Source organism: Macrobrachium rosenbergii, chromosome 49, assembly GCF_040412425.1.
Source record: "Macrobrachium rosenbergii isolate ZJJX-2024 chromosome 49, ASM4041242v1, whole genome shotgun sequence".
Taxonomy (NCBI): Eukaryota; Metazoa; Arthropoda; class Malacostraca; order Decapoda; family Palaemonidae; genus Macrobrachium; species Macrobrachium rosenbergii.
The window spans coordinates 12,293,005-12,315,614 of NC_089789.1; the positions used below are offsets into that span (position 1 = coordinate 12,293,005).

General features: G+C 35.2%; 1 long non-coding RNA gene across 1 annotated transcript; it reads right to left on the minus strand.

Annotated features, from left to right (window-relative positions):
- Positions 1-10,858: 10,858 nt before the first annotated feature.
- LOC136832391 (uncharacterized) lies at positions 10,859-19,189 on the minus strand. Its single transcript, XR_010851169.1, has 3 exons — positions 19,031-19,189; positions 12,363-13,936; positions 10,859-10,965 (listed from the first exon to the last, which is right to left on the minus strand). It is a non-coding gene; the product is annotated as an uncharacterized lncRNA (long non-coding RNA).
- Positions 19,190-22,610: the final 3,421 nt, after the last annotated feature.

Genomic DNA, 22,610 nt, shown 5'->3' on the forward strand with positions numbered 1-22,610 from the left:
CGCTGTTAGCAACAATTAATTCCACTGCCACCAACAAAATGCTGAATACCAAAGCCACTGTCACCAACAATTAATTCCACTGCCACCAACAAAATGTTGAATACCAAAGCCACTGTCACCAACAAACAAAATGTTGAATACCAAAGCCACTGTCACCAACAATTAATTCCACTGCCACCAACAAAATACTGAATACCAAAACCACTGTCACGTAAAATCAATTCCAATGCCACCAACAAAATGTTGAATACCAAAGCCGCTGTCACCAACAATTTATTCCACTGCCACCAACAAAATACTGTATACCAAAGCCACTGTCACGAAAAATCAATTCCAATGCCACCAACTAAATTCTTAATACCAAAGCCACTGTCACCAACAACTAATTCCATTGCCACCAATAAAATGCTGAATACCAGAGCCACTATCACCAACGAATTACCGAGTATCACATCCACTGGTACCACCTGACATTCAGATACCAACCTCATCGTCAACAAATAACAAATAAGTACCAGTCTGTCACAAACAAACGATAGTTAAGTGACCACCAACACTATCCTGAACTAATTCTGTCAGTATTCCATACTCCATTATCATAAACAAAACTTTTTCCTCATTCCAAAACCAGACTATCAAGTACTGTGGTGAATTCCTTACACAGACTGAAAAGAAAATGCGAGTGAGATATAACTCCAGTCACCACAAGCCAGACAACATCAAGCTTTCCTGTACAGCTAAATTGACTATCATGAACTAAGAACACAATAAGCACAGCTCTTATCATCTACCAAACTTATTCTTAGTAATACTTTATTAGACACCAAACTGCAATTGTTTATTCATCATATTTAAGGACTTTTCTATCATAAACTAACATTTCGAATACCAGAGGATTTGATTATAACACAGACCACCAAAATAAAATAAAGACATATTTATCCTTACTTACTCATTGTCACAGGCTTCCTGAATGACACTACTATATAAATATTGACAACAACCTTTATAATAAAATTTTAGATCAAAACTTGGAAAATCTCTACATTGATATATGGAAAGGTAAACTGCAAATCAATATAAAAACCAGGAAAAATTGTAGCCTACATCATGACCAGTGTCTTAAATCAAGTCACAGAAGATCATATATATTAGAAATGAATCAAGTTGACATTCTAACAACACTTTCACAGTCTGCAGATCTTCAGATGAGACCTGTTCAATTAACCATCATACACTGACGTAAACGTGTCGAAAGTTGACTTTGAAGGTTTCGGTAATTTCCGTAAGGAAATGGTAACTAGCCTCTCAATAGGCTCTAATTTATTCAAGTCTTTCCAAGGTTTTCGTGGAATATTTTCATATCAGTTAAGCCTTCCGTTGGAAAGGTAACCTAAAACTGGGGACAGGCTCCTCATACCCGTTGTTCTAAAATTCATCTTTTGTGTTCACTGGTTTTTTTAAAAGATTCGTCAAATAGCTTAGTTTCTGTCAAATTTAGGCCAAAGGCTTACATCATTATTCCTCCAGGATGAACACTCCCCTTATTATCTAATTACCTGCGATGTTATGAATTTGAAAGGTTTCGCACACAGACTTCTAAAATCGACTGTTGTGGTATTTATCCCTTCTTTATTTCAGGTACACGGATGAAATGTCAGCCTAAGACAAGAAAGGTGTTTAAGCCCCAAGCTGGTACCCCCTTTTGAAGTTACTGCATGTGCCCGAAATATAATTAAAAGTATTGTCATCCACTTGGCTTAGAGGATAACTTTTAACTTTGCAGATATTCTGATAGACTAACTTTAGATTTTTAGGAGACTTATTTTAGATTTTCAAGACATCTGGTGAGATACGATATTCAGTACCTAAGAATCTTGTGAAAAACATTATCATGTAAAATGCCATAAAAAACCAGTCAATCAACTTTAAAATCAGCAAAAATGACACATTCTGCCAAAGGAAATAAGTTCTCTAATCTTGGTAAATGATGCTTTACAAGTTAGAAAGTTCCATATAACATCACGAAATTTACGTTATCAGGCCAGGAAACTGTATTTTAAACAATGGAATCTGATAATTAACTTACAAGCAAAATGTGACAGTTCAAAAAAAAATTCCCTAATATGAGAACTTTTGAAAAAATAATTGAAGACTTTTAAGTCATGCATATAGAGAATGTTTCCATCGAACTATACTAAGCAATTTTATTCAAATATCAATAATGAAAAAGTCAATTTTATATATAAATATCTCTGAAGGCAGATCAAATAACCCTATCCACAAATGTTTGCAAGTAAATTTATACACATCTCTGAGAAAAGTATTCTGTCAGCTACAAAGCCAACTGTAAGGTGATTAACACATTCGAAAATACATATATCATAACAAAATATCTTTTGCTTGATGGTTTCTCGTTTTCTGCGCGATAAATACAAAACTCAGATTCTGTAACAAGACGTTAAAGAAAATCCAGCATGATATCTTAAAGAAAACTTCAAACAGAATATCTGGATGTATGAAAATCAGAGATTTTCTTACTTGTTAACATAGAGTAAATGAACCAGTTTTTTTAGCCATTACACATCATTGATACAAAATTTGGCAGAAAAATCTACTGGCTCACTACATTAGATCACAAGACACTATATGTAAGCAAGAATTTATGTTCAAAATCACAGCTGCTAGAGTAAACAAAAGCTAAGGCTTGTCTCAGTAGTAACCTAACCAAACCATAATTAGGTTTTCTGTACATATCCGTTTTCTTTGATATTTGAAAAGTTGTAACACCCCTTATGGTGACACAGAAAACGGGAATACATCTAGGATACCACAAGGGGAGCATGTAAGACTTTTCCCATCTCAGCAATCAGTTGTCAGCTTAGAAAACATCCCTTTGAGTCGACTTCAAAAGTAACCGATTGGTTATACCTCCTGCTGAGGGCACTCCCCCCTCGAGGCACTGCAATGCTGACTCCAAGGAGTCCTTTATTTTAAGTCTTTTCTATCTACAATCTTTCCAGTATTACAACTACACAGTGTATATATATATGAAGACATCTGTACTTCAGCTTACGTCCCTTGATAAGAGCAATAATTCATATTTTTCCTGAAACTGTCTAGGTTGACAAATTAATGTTTATTTATAACAGACACTGCTCTAGTTCTCATTTCGTTCACAGTACTGAAAACCTAAAGCCTCTCTTCTCAGATATGAAGAGAAGATTAAAGCTCTCAACTCTAATCACGTTACAACGCATGAATTACTCAAAATATAAGACTAAAAACTTTTGAATTCACTCTGGGCTTTGGTGACGAATAGACAACCAAAGATTTACCACAATTTCATGCCCTAATGACCTAGGAGGCAAATGTCTGTGATCATGGAACAACTGGATACCTTTAAGTGTGTTAAGTGTGCCTGTTTGTGTGTGTGTGTGTGAGTGTGTGTGTGAGGTTTATAAGATCCCTGTGTCTAGAATTAATGGCAAAAGTACCTTAATGGCATGTAGTGTGTGTGTGTGTGTGTGTGTGTGTGTGTGTGTGTGTGTGTGTGTGTGTGTGTGTGTTTCAGCAAAGATCATCAAGTTTCTTAGACTCCTCTAGCAAAGTGCACAGCAAAGTATGTCTTGTGAAATGATGCTTCAGAAAAAACATGTGCATAACTGCTTCAGTAAACCTGAGAGAGAGAGAGAGAGAGAGAGAGAGAGAGAGAGAGAGAGAGAGAGAGAGAGAGAGAGAGAGAGAGATTCTTTAAAGTCAAGTGTGCAGTGCTTTATTAACAAAGCATGTGGACTTCATTACAGCATGAAATGAGCAGGTGTTCTACTGTATTGCTAATTGTTCACGTGATCAGAACTACTTAGATAGTGCGAAAGTTTACAGTTCTGGAGCTTGCAAGTTGTGCAGTCAGTTTTCAAAGTGTTTAATGTAACGGCTTCAACAGGAGACTGAAGAATGTGTTGTGAGTAATTTCTAGTTCACAAAATAGGAAGACCAGTGAGAATAGGAGGTTGAGAGGAAGGGAAAAGAGTAGTGTGTCAGTTATTTATAAAAAAAAATATAAACAAATGTTTCATTTCTATATTCGGTCTCTATAGCTATTAACATTGCTAAAAAAATATTGCTACCTCAGATTTCTGCAAACACTGGCCAATGGGGGAAATCTATGTAACTGTGTGTCTCCAAATTTAAATTTTATCAAATCCAGATTAAAATGTTAACATGTTAGCCATCGACAAGGGGGCACTGGATAGTTATACTTTCTTGATTTTGTGGAACCAAAAGAGTTTTTTTAATAGATTTGCCCTGGCTGAGAAATAATACAAACACTAATTACCTTTTCTAACTAAATAAAGGTTAAGACCTGATGAGAACTGAGCAATAAGCTGAAATACATTAGTCCTCGTACAATAATATCAATGCACAATCTGGCATTACATTAATTTTCCCATCATTCAAATTTTAGAGTTATATCCATAACATTTAACGATTAACTAAATCTTGATCTGATACATTAAATTCAATTGGAACTGTATGAAACAAGTTCAACACATAAAAATAATTAATACCTGAACCTACGAAATTCTCCATATGTCAAGACACTTGCACTAGACTCGAGATTCCAAAATGTACAAAACTATATCTCAGAAATATATAAAAAATAAGAAAAAACATGGATTTACGTTAAAAACACGAGCATATAAGACATAAAACATTAAAATTTAACTACAGACACTTTAAGAACTGATTTAGTTTCATGACTAAGACTGAACTCTTCTGTCAAGATTTCAGTTCTAATAACTATTCTTGGGACCTGACTAACTAATTTTTCCCTTTACTTTCCGTCTGTTTAACATCTGCCCTTTGCTGTTCAACTTCTTGAACCTAACATTACTTACGTTCACCCCTGGAAAATCAATCACTTTGTGAGAATGACTGAGTCTCAAAATGTTAGTACCAATGTTACGCAATATCGCAATGACTCAAGACATAAGCTATTAAGAATTTGATTCTGAAGGAACTCTGGTATAAACAATTAATTGAGGCGTATATGAGACGCTTGACTCCAAGTTCCTACCACAATGGAAGCTAGTTTGACAGCAACTTTAAGACTTGTTCGTAATGATATAAGAAAAGCCATTTGTACTTTGGCAGAAAAATTACCTATTCTATGAGGGTTCATTGATCACAGTTTTATTCCACAACTCTGTCCCTAACTATTTTGACCATCAACGAAATATTCCACCAAATCAGTAAATCTATTAATGAACTTCATATATGAACAAGAAAATGACTGAAAATAACAAGAATAACATACTATTAGACTCATCTGACTTTGGTACCTAGGCGAGTACGCATTGAATAATGACTTACTGGCTACAGCAGATCAAAGCTAAGGTGGATATGTATTCTAAAATTTTAAAAAAATCAATAACCTAACAGTTATATTAAACTAAGTTAATGGAAAAAAATTATCCTTAAACATACGTCGCTTCTCGATTTAAAATAGTCAAAATGTACCCGTGACTATCTAACAGCTAATAATAAACTGATAAGAAATTTATGTTCGATATTTTGTAACTTAAAAAATCCCGAACTACCTGATAATAAACTGATAGGAATTTTAACTAAAAAATTGTGTATCCTTAACTCTACTAGGCTACTTGATACCTGCTAACATCCCCAAGAATTTCAAGTCAAACTATGTATCCTGCAATAAACTGTATTGAACTTATAAAGCACCCACGATTAAATTGTTATGAATCTTATGAAATAAAGACATGTATCCTAAAGTATGCCAGATAGCCTACAATGATTAAATTAAGATATTCATGTATCCGGAAACACTAATTTACTTGTAACTGATAAAAAAGTGATACGAGATTAAAGAAAAAACTATGTATCCAGGAACATACTAAGCTACTTGATTTTTTATATTAAATTGATAAGAAATTAGCGGTAAAAACCTATGCATTCAGAAAAATAATGAACTAACAGCTAATTTTAAACTTGTAAAAATTGAAACCCATTTATCCTGAAATGCACTGAAGCACTTGGCAAATTAAGCTTATGAATCTTATGCAGGAAAGACTATGTATCCTAAAGTATGTCACTACATAGCTGTTGTCAAACTGATAAGAAGATTAAGTTAACAATATATATCCAGAATCACTGAGCTATATTACTGCTGATATGAGAAATTCAAGTGGAAAATAAACAATGTATCTTGAAATATACCAGGCTAACTGACAGATGATATCAAGTAAAAAGAACTATGAGCAAGAAAACCGCATATCATGAGACACATTTTAGACACACCAAGATGTACGCTAGCTGATATGTATTATTAAACCGATTTGAGGTTTAGGTATGAAATGTCTTGGTATACTGAACGATACTGAGCTATCAGATGGCTAACATTAAATTGAGAAGAAATGAAAGTGGAATATAGACATCCTGAGATATAAAACCAGAAGTGGGTACGTAATCAATATCATATCCTGAATCACAGTGAACTACCTCATAAGGACGACCCCCAGTCAAAAATTATAAGAAGCAAATCTAAACTCTGCTCGACTTTGGGTATGTAGGCACTGTTATGACCCTGTTAAAACATTTGCACAACACTATAACCCTATCCAAGTTTTAATAGTCAAAGGAGGTAAGATTGTACTCTGTTTACACTAAATTATCTTTCCAACATTTATGTATATGAGATCATTTTGTCTATCCTTAGCCCCATTGTACAATTTTGGTAAATAAAACTGTGTTTTCCTCTTGAAACCGAGAATCTTCTTTCTTGTGGAGTTCCAAGGTGACGCCGATATCTACTCGAACTTGTCCCGTTTAAAGTTGCAGTGTAGACACTTTTCCTGAAGAGATGAGGAAGGAGTTAATGAGGTCATGCCATGATGAGAACATCTGGATTATGAGGTATTAAGATCAAAGATAATTTGTTATAAACAGGCCCCAAGCATTCTGTATCTAGGGCACAGATGGGACGGGTATTTTTAAGACCAGTGTTAAACGTCTGTAGTTTTTATCAATAGAATTAAATTTTATTTGGTCACGCTACAGTAAATGCTCAAGTTATTGAAAATAAAATCTTAATGTAATTTTCACTAAAAATGTGACTGAGGCTTCTTGGTGTAGGGCTTCAATTAACATATCAAGGTAAATAGTTCCCTATCTTAATTATATATGACAATCATTATCATTATTATTATTGCTGCTTGGGAATGGCTGTAACATTAAGACGACTATTTCAGATGCTGATGACGTGTGAATTGTACAGAAATCCTTGTATTCTACAATTTATGTCTAAAAGCTGCTGAGCAAAACCTTTCCAGTAGATCAAGCTGTAAGAAAAGTTCATAAGCTTTCTAATGATACCACATTAGCCACATAACTCACCTATAAAGCATCACAATCATTTTTAAAGGTGTGACGATGAACTAAAAGGCTTCTTTACATCGTACAAAATAGCTGCAAAGTGACTTATGTACCTAAAGCCATCCTATGATCCTTCTTTAGGAAGCTATAGCCCAGTAAGGTCATAGGTTATTTCATAAATTCTTTAATCCTACATGCAAAGGCTAGCTGCACTATCTACATTACATGTCTTATTATGGATTTTTGTATCCGACTTCTCTGTCAGAGTGGCTTTTACAAGTACGTAACTCTGACAGTTGACCATAACTTCATCCTCGAATAGCAGTGAGAACTTTTCTCCAACTACAGCTCCTTCAGCTAGAGATGTAATTTGTCATTTTCTGCATCTGATTCAAGATCACATCACTCCCCTTCCTTAAGTTTTCCTGGCTCATACGAAATGCATCTTCAGCAATACATGATATCTAGAACGTTGTATGATCAGAAATGACATCTCTATTAAGGAACTCAGGACCCTTACGAAGGCGAATTGTGAGTTTCTCTGACAAAATGACTGAGTTTACCTACAGCTGGGAATATCCAAGTTCTTCGCAACTGAGACTGCTCTTCACTTAGCAATTGCTGTAATGTTTTTTTTTTTTTTTGTAATGTACTGTTATTTTGCACTATAAACATTCCACACACAGAATCAAGTTCCCATTGTGTCAATCTTGCGGATATATTGCATTCTCTTAATTACTTTCAGAATCTACTTTTCTTTCGGCTCTTTCCGAAATTAAATAAACCTGATCAATTTGCTGCACACTGCAGCCTAAATTCTTGAATCTATTATTACTACCACACAGAGGTTTACTGTAGCTTCCTAATTACCCATTCCTAGAATTAGGATAAGAGTTACACCCTATCTGAACACAGTCTCTTAAAAAGCTAAAACATGATTTCATGCTCCTAAATACGTCAATACTCACCCAAGATAATCCAGATTGTGATGGCTTAGGCCAGTAGTCAGGTTTCTTCCCTCGCCTTCAAGGGAGGCTCTCCTCTTAGTCCACATTTGGTCCATCAGGCAGGTCCTCTTGTCAGTTATCTTGAAAAACTACTTCTCCTGTGTTTTAAAACCTCTTGGTATCTCCATGTTTCCACATCTTAGTTGTTGGGCAACTTCCTGAACAGTTTGGTGCTATGTGCTTAAAAGATTAATTTTTCATATATCTGTGCTACAACTTGGATCCATTAATTCTCATTCCTCCATGATCTTCTGTGTAGACATTCTTGAAAGCAGTTAATTAAAGGTAGTTTCATAAATATTTCTCTAATTTTCTTGCTTCCTATTTTCTACTTGTTTCAGAAGAATAAATTCTTTTAGACAGCATGTTCATCGGTAGCCGGTACCACTGTTAATTTTTTCAAATTTCACGTTGTTACATGAACAGGTTTCCACTGTATGTATCACATAGGTCCAATTTTTTTAGAAACTGTCCTCTTGAAAGTCTAGCTCTCGCCGGTTGACTGTTAAATAACTGTATTCTAGATTAATGATGTTTCCAAGCTTTTTTTTCTCAAACTGTATTTTTTTCCCGTGACCAGTGGTCAGTGATATAAAATACAATTTTAGTTGTGATTATAATCCCTCAACCTGTGGGTTTCTAACATTTTTCTTCCATTCAACTACTGTATCTTGTGGAATCCGTCAAGGCCAGGCCCTTGCAGCGTGGCACGACTTCATTCATGGACAATGAATGTATGGGTGAAATGGTTTGGAGTAACTAGGGCTCAGGTCTATTAGATATTTCAATAGCTATTAGCATAATAGCAGTATAATGGCTTGCCAACTCCATGAATTGCTAATGGCATCCCTTTTCTTAATTTTGCATTGTACAGGGAATGCATTGGTTCTTCTAATGATGTTATTCTGGACAGAGGTTCATCCACAGGTAGTGAGATCCATATTAGTTGCTGCTGTCATCCTAGGTTGGAGAGGGCTGACAGTCCCCTAAGGTAATGCCCCAAGTAGTAGCATGGTGTTCCCTAAGGAGTTATTTGTGTTCCCTGAGGTGCATGCTCAGGGGTTACATCCATGCTCTCCCATCTCTGGTCAGGGTTGAACTGGCTGTGGAAAGTCCATCTGTGGCCAGTGGTCTAGGATCCCTGAGCACTCTGCTTTTGGCAGTTGGGGTCCACATGTCTTTAGGAATAGTAACCATCTGTTGGGGCTATTGAGAGATAATGAAGCTGTAGGTTTCCGTTGGGTACCATTAACTACTGGACTGCCCTCACCTTCCAGTAATAGTGAAAATTTGCCATATAGCAGTGGAGGGGCCATACCCATAATGATATTACCCAGCTACTCTTGTAGGGTTTGCTCTACTTGATGGCTTGGAAGGAGGGTGGTTAGTAAAAATGGCAATAGAGGTGTTTGGTACTGAGTATGTGGTTTCCTAGGAATCATTGTCAATTGTGGCTTGCCCAATGTGTTGGGTGTAACCCCAGCCCAGATAAGCCATGTACCCATTCTTATGGACTGGTGAACCCAAAGGCTGTTGCTGCAATCTCAATGAGTAAATAATTTGAGAAAGATGCCCAACTCTATAAGAGAGCGAAATATCCAATTAGTATCATGCATGAATCGAATAACAAGATTCCCAGTATTCCTACCTACTATCCAGTGAACCCAAAGGCAGCGGAATGAACCTGCGCACAGCAGCATTGAAAGAAAACTGATAAGCTTGAAACTAGGCTGACATTGTAGAGAGACATCAGAGGAGTAACCTAAATGGGAGGAAGCATGACTCATCATGTGAAAAACTGAAGGAAGCATGACTCATCATGTGGCAAAGTGAAATACCACAAATATGATCATTCCCCTACTAACTCAGTGAAGTAGAGGCAGAGCCTGGCTCCCAAAGTGGGCCATACAGTTACCGGCCAACCAAGACCTGGCAGGAGCTTGACAATATCAGGTGAGGAGTTTTTACTTAGCTCTAGCAGCTTGACATACGATTTCTGTCTTCCCCTTTTAATTTGCATCTGAGCTTTTTCTTCATCATAACAGATATATGCTGTCAAAATAAGTGTGTTTTCATTTCCTTTTCGGAAGCAGCAATTTGGCTATTGTCTTTTCCTATATTTTCTTTTAACTTGTAAATATCTTCTGCCTGCTATGGATATCAGAATACTCGAATCAGTGAAACGTTCTGGTTTCACTCAAGTGCACTGGCAGTTATGAAACCTGTGAAGGAAAAATCTCTGTATATAGGGCAACATATTGAAATACTGAAAAGCAAAATAGCAACCTTAGTCAACTTCACCAAGGGAGGTTTGGATGATTCTTGTAACAGATCAGGAGAAAAATTTTGGTATATTAGTTTTCATTATCAACATTTTTTATTTATTTTGTATGAACCACACGCTTCTTTACATTTGCTTTGGTAAAAACTAAATGATATGCAATACACACTTTCTTACCATTGAGCAATAACTGGCTGCATGATGATATTGTCGTAGACATCTAAACTTGAAGCTGCATTGTCGTGGATGTCACGTGAACAATCGTAGATAACGCCCAGAGACCTAAGAAACAAGATATTAATTGTGAGTACAGTATTAGCTCAATCTCTTAAATCCTGCCAGGGGGATTAGGTCTAGAGTAGAAATTTGCAGCATACATTTTTCTGGAAGTTTTAGGAGTTCAAAGCTGAGAGCAAGTAGCTTGAAGCCTATGGAAGGAGGATTAATTCAGGAAGAAGTATCTTCGAGACAACACAGTTGAACTTTACTAAGAGATGTGTAATCAATTTAGTTTTAGATTAAGCCACACTTGTGTTGGCACGGGTTCTTGCTCTGGGGCAACCCTTAAGTGTGTAATAGAGGAGGTTGGTTGTAGGATGCAATGGCAGCATTCTAGGTGAAAGTGGGTCTAGTACCATTTAGCCAATATGATGGATACCAATGGAGAATAAAAGGCGAGTAAAAGGTATTGTGATGCTGTCCTGTCAAGATGCCAAGGAGTCTTTTAGTAATTTGGTAGTAAGCCCTCAAAAACTTTTATTGATCTATACTGGTTTATCAAGACACGAATGTCAGAAGGACACCTTCGCGAGGAAGATCAGTTATTGCTTCCAGAGACCAGTTGTGTACATTACATAAAAGTACTTTACCAACTCCGGTCTAACTGAAAGGTTTGGTAAAATTACAGCAACAGGGTAATATCCATGTTAAAATATTTCAGCGCCACAAACTACTATACAATCAATGAGTAAAAAGCCGTAATAATGTAAATGGGAGACTGTGTTTGTCTAAAATACAAAAAAGGTTAGCAAAAAAAAAGGGAGTGGTGGGCGGGGAGCGGGATCTTTCGACCGTTCGCACAACCGTTGTGCATGCAGTCGAAAGCTCCCTTTTCTATTAACTATTTTGGAAAAAACACAGTCTCTCATTTACATTATTGTGGCTTACTTATTATTTCCGGTCTCAATATAGTGATGCACCATAGATATGCATTCAATATCAAACCAAAAGCAGAGTAAGAATGGCGTTTATAAGAATATTGCTTTGCACAAATGGTGACTGGAGTAAACTGCCTTAGAAATTCAATGTGGCATTTTGCTGCGGACTGCATTATAGATATTCAAACAATAACTTTAAGAATGCATCTCCTGACCAGTCCACATCAGTAGAATTTAAAGTGCCACTTCCGGTAGAAAATGAAACAGATTGAAACAGATTTCAATATTGTATATTTACTTAATTAACTTATTCCTATCTCAAGGATTATAATTGCATTTAAGAAATATATAAAACAGTTAATAACATGATTTAACCATTTTATACCAAATAATGTAAATATCCTTGCGCTCGTATCAACCCTTTGGTTAACGAAGGATTAAAGAGCCTTAATGAATATTATTAACCCAGAGGAGGAGGCAATTTCTTAGATAAAAAATGCAGTTCGCAAATCATAAACTTACCGATTTAAACACGTGACACTCGCCCTAACGTGAGGGTCGAATACCATTCCTACTCGAAACCAGATCTATTTCCACATCAAAATGGGTAGTCCGGTCGTTTCGCTGCAAAAGTCGTTTTTCTTTCCAAACTGAAGTCCGCTCAATACATCCAATAAAGTCAATTCGATACTGTTTGTTAGTGTTTTTCTCCTAAGGTCCCATCACACCCTCAAGCTCAATTCATCATATTTATTATAATACCAACGGATTCTGAGATTTTTGTTTTCTTTCACTATAGGCGTACTCCATATCAATTGTCAAATCCACAACTGTCATAACTCGAAAAATGCAAATGTTTCAGCAAGCGCTAATATATCAAAATACTTTTCATTTATCAGCTCTCTAATCTTCAGTGTTTTATTACACATTGACTTAATATTCACAATTATACACGTTAAAACATCAACATTTATATCCATCATCAGTGTTTGCGGTTACTAAATCCACACTGTCATAATGCCCTCTCCCCCCAACCCCCGTTAAAAAAGCTTCATTAACCGCTAATATATGTGAATACTTTTCATTCATCAAATCTCTTATCTTCAGTGTTTTATTAGACACAGACTGAATATTCACAAACATACACTTTAGAACATTGACATTTATATCCATCATCAATGTTTGCTGTTACTTTCATTATAGCCCAAGTCATGTCCAATCAAACGATTTGAACACTATAATCTGAATTCCTTAAACACTTGGGGCTTCATATATATTCTAAGTTCTACAACTATCCTAACTTGTTCATTTTGCTATTTGGTTTGATTCATGAAAATTAGGCTGTATAGCCAAGCAGTGGGGCGCCTTCAGTCATTCAGTACTTAAAACAGTTAAAAAAAAGAGAGAGAGAAAGCTGGAGTAATTGGACAGCAAGATCGGAGAAAGGAAGTGTGAATGGAGGTACAAGGCTAAAAAGTGGGAGCAGCAAGGGGCCGAAGGGACGCTGCATACATGTTTTAGCAATGCCTACAGTGCACCACGCGAGGTACAATGACAGCTCTACCCTCCTACGGGGTTCATTTTGCATTTTTTTTTTGTATACTGAACCTAGGAAGTTCGTGGTTCTAATATATTAACAACATATTAACGCAATGTGTTAATTTATCGATTCAACATTACTAACGCTATAATGAACTTATTTTAACTTTGCAATTTTAATTTACAACAAAAGACATTATGCAACACCACGTTTACCTCAAAAGCTACTAAAAACTCTATCGAGTAATAGACGTTTCGTTTATCACTGATTACCTAACAACAATGCATTTATAATTATGCAATAACAGAGAGAGAGAGAGAGAGAGAGAGAGAGAGAGAGAGAGAGAGAGAGAGAGAGAGAGAGAGAGAGCTTTGTTTAACGCAGGGCATCAATAGTCAAAATTAACTTGTTTTTTTTCCTTCAGTTTTACTGAGGTAGTAACTGAAGACTTGGCCAGTTTATTGAAAACCTCAAACTGTATCAAATTCTCTTAATGGATGTATTGGAACGACTTGAGACGAAACGACCCGCGTAGGTCTTGAAGTGATGCCTTAGACTGTAAAAAGAAAAAAGTAAATAATCTATATTAATTGTTGATTTGCAAAACATATTCGACACAAGTCGTTACAGATGAATGAATCTTCGATTGGAAAGTAATTACACTGTGCAATTCCTCAGGTTACATAGCTGCTATAAGGCAATGGAAATCACCCATCACAGAGTGTTATACTGCAGTAAAGAAACGAACTGTTATTCAACAATGTTATTCAACTACTGTATGGCCTTCCGTAAGCAAATATCCTGCACATCTAAGGTCCTTAAAACTTAAAGAAAAAAAACCGGCACACATACATCAAACTTTCTTTTTGAAAGTTCTATAAAGCTATCATAACCTGTCATGGTTTCATAAACTCTTTAGTCCTTTGTATTAGTGAACACACGTTTTCCAGTCTTCGAATTCTGCGATCAAGCCGCCTTGAAAAATGACTGGAATGTCTGGCTAACTATGTACAGACGATTACACAACCTCTTTCATCCACCAATCTTTAAACTAATACAGCCAAGTCCACTGGAATAACAGACTGTAAAAGTGGTCAGTAAAGGCTAAAGTTTCCGCTGAATTCTCTCACAAAATGTAACACGACAAGCTAAACAATTTTTGACTGATACAGTAAAAACCAATCATATTTAATAAAGGCTCGAGCGATTAGTTCAAGACATCCTCTTTCATCCAAAAACAAGTATTTTAACCCACCAGCTACGTACAGAAATCCAGTTCCTTGAAAGAACTGAACTCTTAATAAAAAAGGTAAACTATATTTTGCAGTTCGAAGTTGATTGTCAAATGGGAACAACTTCCTATGGAGTGCCGTATCATGATCAACTTTCCCGACTTTGCATGTAACTGGGACCAATATATACTGTCATATATTCTTCTATAAAACAACTCCCCGCCTCCAACAAACCCCGCCAGATTTACCAGGCCAAACCCCTCCAGATTTAAATATATCACAGTGTGCTTACAAACCCCACCAGATTTACATATATTACAGTGTACTTGCAAACCCAACCAGAATTACACATGCTTACAAACCCCACCAGATTTACACATGTCACAGTGTACTTACAAACACAACCAGATTTACTTATATCACAGTGTGCTTGCAAACCCCTCCAGATTTAAATATTATCAAGCCCCACCAGCTTTACAGTGTGCTTACAAACCCCAACAGATTTATATATATTACAGTGTGTGTGCTTACAAACCCCACCAGATTTACATATATTACATGCAAATACAAACCCCAACAGATTTACAGTGTTTACAAACATGTTTACATATATTACAGTGTACTTACAAACACAACCAGATTTACTTATATCACAGTGTACCTATTTACAGTGTGCCCCCCCAACAGATTTACATATATCTCACAACAGATTTACAGTGTGCTTACAAACCCCAACAGATTTACATATATTACAGTGTACTTACAAACCCCAACAGATTTACAGTGTGCTTACAAACCCCAACAGATTTACATATATTACAGTGTACTTACAAACCCCAACAGATTTACAGTGTGCTTACAAACCCCAACAGATTTACATTTATCCCCACCAGATTTACATATATTACAGTGTACAGTGTGCTTACAAACCCCAACAGATTTATATATATTACAGTGTACTTACAAACCCAACCAGATTTACATATATCATAGTGTACTTACAAACCCCACCAGATTTACATGTATCACAGTACATATATAACACAAGTGTACTACCAGGAAACTTGAAACATTAATTATTTCCATATGAGCTATTAACATAAGTAATGGACCTTCCATTGTAACCATCCATTGCCTAAATTTTGCCAGCTGAAATGTTTTACTAAAATAATAATCGCAAAATATACCTCAGTGTTCATTACTTAAAACAATATTATAAGGCTAATGGCACCAACATTCACAGTACTGTCATTTTAAACTGCCACGAAGTAGAACGAGTTCTGCCTTAACAACATCTGAATATTGAATTTTGGCCAAAGGCCAAGCACTGGGACCTATGAGGTCATTTTGCGCTGAAAAGGAAATTAAGAGTAGAAAGGTTTCAAAGATGCAACAGGAGGAAAACCTCGCAATTGCACTATGAAACAACTGTTAGGAGAGACTGGAAAGTAAGATGGAAGAAAAGAGGACATGAACGGAGGTACAGTAAAAGGAATGAAAGGGGTTGCAGCTAGGGACCGAAGGGACGCTACAAAGAACCTTAAGTAATGCCTACAGTGCGCGGCATGAGGTGCACCGACGGCACTAACCCCCTTCCCCCAACCCCTACGAGGAGCCACCACGGGAACTTCAAATCACAGCAACGATACGAAACTCAGTCAATTAGAGCACTTCATCAAGGACGAAAGAAGTGTTTATTCAATTTACCTTCGATGGCTAAAGACTAAACTCAAAGGTACAGAGCCGGATTTCAACAGATAGGCTACCTGGTAATATTTAACTTTTAAGCTGCTGTAGCATTTTGGACTTGAAAATGTCATTTTTCTATTTTAATCTGTACTTTGAATGTTTCTAAAATTCGTTTCGTTCGCAAATGAACTCACTTAACCTTACCTAACCTAACCTAACCTAACCTAACCTAGAATACCAGGCCCTTAACCTTGTGCATGATGTTAGCTCGAAAACATTCCATATTATTATTATTATTATTATTATTATTATTATATTATTATTATTATTATTATTATTATTATTATTATTATTATTATTGCATTCTGCCGATATTTGTCATGCTTGGAGAGGAAAGCAGGTTACAAAACTGGATAGTTTATTTCTAATGAATACAGTATACTGTACCAGTAACAGAATGCTGAAATCGTGATTTCAGCCTCCAATTTTGCAACCTGCTTTCCTCGCCAAGTATGACCAATATCGGCGTGTCACTGGCAAAATGCAGCAGCCTAGAAAAATCCATTATTAGAAAAATAGACAAAACCTATACAAACTGAATGCTGCTGATGCAGCTATCACCTTCAACACCACTTGCATAAAAGAGGGTCTACTGCCTATTTACATTATTATTATTATTATTATTATTATTATTATTATTATTATTATTATTATTATTATTATTATTATTATTATTATTATTATTAATTAATTAATTAATTAATTAATTAATTAAGAAATACTCATAGTAGCATGAGTCTTAAAATGGAGAAGCTAATCCACAGTTATGTATAGGCCTATGTACATATATTTAAAGATAAATCAATATAGCTAGCTATGTATATTGATTTATCTTTAAATATATGTACATATACATAACTGTGGATTTGCTTCTCCATTATTATTATTATTATTATTATTATTATTATTATTATTATTATTATTATTATTATTATTATTATTATTATTATTATTATTGTTGTTGTTATTCAGAAAATGAACCCTATTCATATGGAACAAGCCCACAGGGACCAATGTCTTGAAATTCAAGCTTCCAGAGAAGTTCATTAGAAAGAAGTAACAGAAGGTAATAGGAAACACAGACACACGAGATCACTTATGAAAAAGAAAAGGCAAATTAATAAATAAAAAAAACAGAAAAAAGGAAGTAAATTATTTAAATACAAGGAGAATTGTATTAGGTTAGTAATGCATTGCATCTTCGCTTGAACTTCTGAGGTTCCGATTGCATAACACCCATAAGATTACCTTAATCAGCATGAGAACTGTCAGTGGGATTAAGGTCCTTGTATTTCACTCTTTTTGTGTCATTGCCCACCCAAAAAACCCCATTCTCCCACCGTGATCCAATGAATTGTAGGACATAAGGATGGGGTCCACATCTCTAAAAGCACTCATTCGCGAACGAGACGAATATCAGACACTTTCAAAACACACATCAAAGCACATGAAAATTATATTTTCAAGTCAAAACTCCAAAAATGGTTTAAAGTTAAATAACACCGCATACCTTTTCATTATCTTGACATAACAGGTCGTACGGAATTCACTGGGTCCTGTGGTATCAGTTCTTCATAGTTTTACAAATGACCACATTACTAACAAAGCAACTTGAGATTAAAAGTGTGAAGTCACGCAATAGACGACACAGTATTATTTTATATAAACCATTATTGCATTTTGGACATGAAAATATCAGTTTCCTGTGCTTTAACGTGTTCTTTTGGACATTTCTGATATTCGTTCCGTTCGCAAAGTTAAGTATACCTTAGTTTAACCAGACCACTGAGCTGATTAACAACTCTCCCAGGGCTGGCCCGAAGGATTAGACTTATTTTACGTGGCTAAGAACCAATTGGTTACCTAGCAACGTTCGCAGCTGAGTACTTTTAGAGATGGTGGACTCGCCCTTATATCCTACAATTCGGGTGACCACAGTGGATAAGAACGATTTTTGGGTGGGGAAAAACATGAAACGAGTGCAATACATGGGTCTTAGTCCCATTGATATCATGCACTAGGGTAAGGACAGGGTACCCTAGGTTAGAATAGTTAGGTTGGGTTAGGTTAGGTTTTGGGAGCGAAATAACGCCAGAAACGTTCAAAGCGCACAATAAAACATAAGAAAATTATAATCTCAAGCCCAAATTGCGAATGGTTTAAAGTAAAATTTTACAGACAGCATTATTTAGAGGCAACCATAAAACAACAACATTTTTAATTTCGCAAAGCAATATGGGAGCTGCTTCAAACTAAACTTGTTTGTAACCTCAGGTTAACAGAACTACTTTTATTTTTCAACGTTGGCAGGTAGCACCTCACCCTCTAGGTCTACGTGCAATACACGATAACATTTATGCTTAAAACATCGTAACTTTCAACGTAAGAAGTGAGTATTCCTTGCAAACTACCCTCGGTTATTTTCTACGGTCTTTTGTCCCAGTAAACGTTTTCGTACAATAATATTCAAGTTACCATATTCATTTAATTAATCCATGCCAAAGATAATACATGAATAAAAGTTATATTAATTTTATTTGTCAGGGTTACCTATAGAGATAACCACGCCCCAATACTGTGGATATCCAGTTGTTTACATCACCTCAAATCTCAAAATTTGATCACCTGAAATCAAACGAAATGAAATACATTATATAAAAACCAAATACCTTTGCTACCAAGAAGCACTGACGAGGTGCATGAAACCAAATAAGATGAATTTTTCGAAAGCTGAAAAAAAATTTCAGCCATTAACACTGGTCCGGCCGCTTCGTCTAAAGCGAAGCAGATGACTAACTTCAAGTTTCTTAAACTCGCCTAGCGCCTGCCCCACTAATGAATGGCCCAGAACTAAAAGGGAGGTTACTACCTATACACTAGCACTTCCTGTTACCTGGTGAAGTCACTAAGGCCACGAAGTTGGTTGGACCCTTAACTTACAATCATTAATGTTAGACTTTTTATATGATATACGGATAAATGAGATAAAATTGAAATACATATATGTATATTTTGTCCCAAAATAGTGTTTATAATTTTTACAGACCGAAAAATGTCCTTTGCAATTTTGCGACAAGTTTAAATATGAGAGAGAGAGAGAGAGAGAGAGAGAGAGAGAGAGAGAGAGAGAGAGAGAGAGAGAGAGAGAGAGAGAGAGAGAGACGAACATTGTTCTAGAAAAGTGCTTAAAATACTGACAGACCAAAATATGGCCTTGAAAATTTTACGGAAGTTTTAACTTTGAGAGAGAGAGAGAGAGAGAGAGAGAGAGAGAGCCGTATATTGTTCTAGAAGAATGCTTAGAATATTAACAGGCCGAAAAATGACCTTGAAAATTTTACAAAAGTTTTAACTACTAGAGAGAGAGAGAGAGAGAGAGAGAGAGAGAGAGAGAGAGAGAGAGAGAGAGAGAGAGAGAGCATATGTTTTGATACACCAGAAATTGTCCTCTAAATTTTTGGGACCTTTAACTATGAGAGAGAGAGAGAGAGAGAGAGAGAGAGAGAGAGAGAGAGAGAGAGAGAGAGAGAGAGCAAAATATTTAGGAGTTTGACAAACAGCAGTGTCCTTTGAAACCTTCCGAGATTTTCAGTTACAAGAGAGAGAGAGAGAGAGAGAGAGAGAGAGAGAGAGAGAGAGAGAGAGAGAGAGAGAGAGAAACTTTTCAGCAAAATTCTTGTTTATGAATTGCAAGTACTAGAGACTATCAAAGTTCCTCTGTGAAAGGAAAATATTTCGTAATATGAATGATCAAATCACCCCCAGCTGCTATCAAAAGCTGAATTCACTTACTGACTTATTTATATATATTTTTTTCTTATGTTTCTCTATTTCTCCAAGTGCTCAGGCATGCGACAGAGGAATCCAAAAATACCAGAGAATTTAAAGAACGGACAGAAAATAAAGGACTTTGAAAAATGCTTCACAGGAGTCTGATATTGGGATTCTGTCGAGGTATATGAAAGGAGAGAGAGAGAGAGAGAGACAAGCAATGGAATTTTATATTGTTTGGCTCCAAACAAGGAAACCTCCCAATAACCTGTAGCTATTTTAATTGGATGTTTTATTGTTATTTTTTTTTCAGAGTCCCTCTTCCGATTGCCAGGGGATAACTGCGGGATGTATATGTTTGGTATCTCACTGTGTGTTAGATTTAAGTGTGCTAGTGTGTGTGTATATATATATATATATATATATATATATATATATATATATATATATATATATATATATATATATATATATATATATATATATATATATATATATATATATATATATATATATATATATATATATATATATATATATATATATATATATATATATATATATATATATATATATATATATATATATATATATATATATATATATATATATATATATATATGCATATATATATATACATATATTATATATATAAATATATACAGTATATATAAATATATGTACTGTATATGCATATATATATATATATGTATATATATGCATATTGTCACGATGTGTTCCAAGTACCTGGTTATTACACAAATAATCACAGAATTCTAAAATTTACCTCACTTCACCCAGATATCTGAACTCTCATAACAATAAAGGTTACGACTGAGTACTCTAAAGGTAACAGTGGTCCCTTAACAAACTTACTAATCACGTTAGAAATCAGACTAAGTTATCAAAACAAGTGTGAGGTATCAACAATTAAACAAAAAAATACACTAGAGTAAAAGGGCATCACTCCATCCAACAACTTTAACTGTTTCCCTGGTCTTAATTCACTTCAGCAAAACTAAAGGAGCAAATCATGTTTATCACTTTGCCTTATGCACACATTTAATCCTATTCACTGATGGTCAGTAAATGAAACACTCATTTTTAAGAATGTTAAATACAAAAATTCATTTTTAAATTCAAGAATTACTCAAGATTTGAAAAGAAAATCTTAGTAAATGAAAATTAAATCAAGTATGTAATGTTAAATTATCAAGAAATATTTTAAATGTTAAGCAAATAAATGTTAAATCACCAATACATAAAATGTGAAAAATCAAGAGATTGCTAACACAATAACACACAAAAATACACAAAAGATTTACCAATAATAATTTCACTAAGGCAAAATTTCCCTAATATACCTTATTAAACCATGGTAATAAAAAGTAAAATTCACTTTACCTAACAAAAGCTTGTGAAAACTTGTGCAAAATCACCTGAAATGCAGCTGCTTGAGATTTACAAAACACAGTTTTTTGTTAGTCAACGTTACACACTTCTCCTACATTCAGATTTCGAAAGCTAAGACTAATACCAGTGACCACACAAATATTTTACATTAATAATTTCTCTCTTTTGAAGAAAGAGAGAGAGAGAGAGGGAGGGAGGGAGGGAACCACGTGGAAGGTCTCTAAAGTGAGAATGAACAAACTTTTGGATTCCAGCAAGAAATTAAACAATCAGATGACGTCATTACCAGAGAAAAATATGTTGGGACCAAGTAGCTTGTTTGAAAAATATGTGATCAGAGTAATGCAATCTTACAAAACACGATGTAATCGATCGAGACGATGCATTTACTCTTAAAAATATATACGTATATATCATATATATATTCTTAACAAAATCTCAACATGATCAAAACAGACATGAGCTGGCTAGCCACAAACCCCCCGCTTTTAAAACAAGATGAAGAACCAAGTTGGTTTTCAGAACAGTAGCAAAATCATTTGTCTTTTTCTTGTATGAGACAAAACCTTACACGACCGATTGCCTCCCTCGGTTTATGCGTTATCTTTCACAATGACAACTGAATCAAAACACGACACATGAAATCACAAGTTTAGAACACTTGTTTTTCTGGGGACAAAATGCTGATTGAGACCTGGTTATTCTAAAATATTTATTAATTCTAAATTATGCTGTTGCAGTTATGCTGGAAATCACTAACGTTTGAGATCTGACATTAAGACTATATACAACACTTCAATCTCTTACTATCATTACACTGTCTCCATAATAATTAGATGTAAATATATTGAATCACATGAAAGATATAAATTTTACAAGGCAATATCATGAAAAAATGTATAACACACACACATAGGTCAAAACCACAAACACTTTCGTGAGGTCCATATATAGACATTGTATATCATCCATATCGTTGCCAATATATATATATATATATATATATTCTCCATGTGTCATCTCTTTGCTGATGTATAATAGGGTTCATGATGTGAAATTTCCAAC